Source organism: Triturus cristatus, chromosome 7 (assembly GCF_964204655.1).
Source record: "Triturus cristatus chromosome 7, aTriCri1.1, whole genome shotgun sequence".
NCBI classification, from domain to species: domain Eukaryota; kingdom Metazoa; phylum Chordata; class Amphibia; order Caudata; family Salamandridae; genus Triturus; species Triturus cristatus.
The window spans coordinates 336,763,574-336,766,690 of record NC_140590.1 but is presented as its reverse complement, the minus strand read 5'-3'; positions in this window follow the sequence as shown (position 1 = coordinate 336,766,690).

The window sequence follows — 3,117 nt, the reverse complement described above, 5'->3', positions numbered from 1 at the left end:
AAGAAAGTGTTAGTTAAGGAGATTGTTTTCAGGCTGGTACAATATGACAGGTTTACATTTTCTATCATTACAAACCCTGAGGTGTTTAACAGCACAAAACTAGCCCCCGTCGCCATCTTCACAGCTCGCCCTTGTAAAATCAGTGCTTACAGACTCCAGGACACTAGCTTGGTTGTCAGGATCCATTCAATATATCGGAAACATAAACCTTGCGATGACCTGTCTCGGCTTACCATTGACTCCGACAGAGAAGAGCTCGAAGACTGAAAAATATTAGAGCTCTCTCTGTTCCAAAAGTGCCAGGACTCTCTGTGATGAATAACACGAGAGGCGCATGGCGCACCAATCAGAGAGTGACCACTAGGCCTGGGCCAAAATTCCGTTCCGTTCGCGGAAATTGCGATATTTTGGCATTTTCGCGTTCGCGCGAAAATGTCAAAATTTCCGCATTCCGCAGCTTAGCGATAATTTGTTTCTTGCTCGCGCTGTAAAAAAATACATTCTCGCGTGCGCGCAATCGCCTTACCTGAATCCCCGCGTTCGCCGACAAGATTTCCCGACCCGGTCGCGTTCTCCACGAGATGTTGGATTGTTGGTAGCCATTTTGCGCTGTCTCGCGACAGTTCACGTCATTTGTCGCGCGATCACGTCATTTGTCGCGCGATCACGTCTTTCTTCTCGCGATCATGCACCGCGCGAGTATGAGAAGATTGAGATCTCAAACACATCATTCTACATCGCGAGCGAGAGGGTGAGGACGCGGGCACGTCTAATCAAACGCGAACAGGAGAAAGAGACCCCGAACACGTCATATCCAACGCGACAGGGACAAAGAGAACGCGATCATGTCATTTTCGACATGCCGGCGGAAGTAATGTGAAGCTCGAGAACTCGAACATGTAAAATTTTCAATTTGGAGAGGAATATCAGCTCTAGCAGCATGAAACCTTCTGCAAATGCTGATTTTGGATGAAAACAACTCCTTACATTGACATTTGGATGTCCTTTTTTGTGCAAGGAGTCCTTTTTTTTAAAAGGTGGAGAGAGGGAGCAAGTGACACAGAATCTCCAACTTCCTGTTCTTGTCCAGCAGGCTCCTCCCAGTGCTTTGTCCATCTCCTGCTCATTCTGCCTTTGGATTTGGAGCTGGAAAGATCACTCTTTTTGTCTGCTGCATCATTGCAATTGGATTTGAGGATTTTTGGAATAGGATATTTGACAAGTAAGTGGTTGTTGTGTCTGTTTGATTGTGGGCATTGCAGTTGTTGTAACTACAATTTATTTTTGATAATTAATTATCATCATTCCTTTTTTTATTTTTTATTTTGTGGGTAGTAGTAGTAGGCCCGAGCTAGCCATGGGCATGGCCTCATGGGTGTGTGCATGATGAAGCAACTGTTCCTTTTGTTGTTTTTTTAATGTATTTCATTTTCAAGCACATTTAGGGCATGGATGGCATTGGATTGAGTTGGGGAAGTGTGCTTTTTGGGGGTGGCCTTTGTGATGTTGTTGGGCCTGGCCATGTGGCTGGTGGCCATTTTGAAGCCTAGGCCTGCAAGCTTTCCTGGCCTTGTCTGCCAACAGGCCTGCTTTTTCATCCACTAGGATCAGAGCAGGTAGCCACAGCTTTATTAATCTTATGTTTTCTGTGTGGTCTGTTGAATTTAGACATCATTTAGGGCATGGATGGCATTGGATTGAGTTGGGGAAGTGTGTTTTTTGGGGGTGGCCTTTGTGATGTTGTTGGGCCTGGCCATGTGGCTGGTGGCCATTTTGAAGCCTAGGCCTGCAAGCTTGCCTGACCTTGTCTGCCAACAGGCCTGCTTTTTCATCCACTAGGATCAGAGCAGGTAGCCACAGCTTTATTAATCAAGTGTTTTCTGTGTGATCTGTTGAATTTAGACATCATTTAGGGCATGGATGGCATTGGATTGAGTTGGGGAAGTGTGTTTTTTGGGGGTGGCCTTTGTGATGTTGTTGGGCCTGGCCATGTGGCTGGTGGCCATTTTGAAGCCTAGGCCTGCAAGCTTGCCTGGCCTTGTCTGCCAACAAGCCTGCTTTTTCATCCACTAGGATCAGAGCAGGTAGCCACAGCTTTATTAATCAAGTGTTTTCTGTGTGATCTGTTGAATTTAGACATCATTTAGGGCATGGATGGCATTGGATTGAGTTGGGGAAGTGTGTTTTTGGGGGGTGGCCTTTGTGATGTTGTTGGGCCTGGCCATGTGGCTGGTGGCCATTTTGAAGCCTAGGCCTGCAAGCTTGCCTGGCCTTGTCTGCCAACAGGCCTGCTTTTTCATCCACTAGGATCAGAGCAGGTAGCCACAGCTTTCTTAATCAAATGTTTTCTGTGTGATCTGTTGAATTTAGACATCATTTAGGGCATGGATGGCATTGGATTGAGTTGGGGAAGTGTGTTTTTTGGGGGTGGCCTTTGTGATGTTGGGCCTGGCCAGGTGGCTGGTGGCCATTTTGAAGCCTAGGCCTGCAAGCTTGCCTGGCCTTGTCTGCCAACAGGCCTGCTTTTTCATCCACTAGGATCAGAGCAGGTATCCACAGCTTTATTAATCAAGTGTTTTCTGTGTGATCTGTTGAATTTAGACATCATTTAGGGCATGGATGGCATTGGATTGAGTTGGGGAACTGTGTTTTTTGGGGGTGGCCTTTGTGATGTTGTTGGGCCTGGCCATGTGGCTGGTGGCCATTTTGAAGCCTAGGCCTGCAAGCTTGCCTGGCCTTGTCTGCCAACAGGCCTGCTTTTTCATCCACTAGGATCAGAGCAGGTAGCCACAGCTTTATTAATCAAGTGTTTTCTGTGTGGTCTGTTGAATTTTTAGACATCATTTAGGGCATGGATGGCATTGGATTGAGTTGGGGAAGTTTTTGGGGTGGCCTTTCTGATGTTGGTTGTCTTAAAGACATGCTTTTGTTGTATGTGTCTGGTGTGTTGGTGTGCAATGCATGCACCCTGCAGACCTTTTTGGGGCCTGTGAATGTTCGTATTTCCATTTTGTTGCATTAAAAAGGCAGAGCAGTGTGCTTTAGCATGCATCCATTACCTGGCTTTTATAGGCCTTTTGTCAGCTCCTGGTGTTTCCCAGGCCCCCGGCTTGTTTG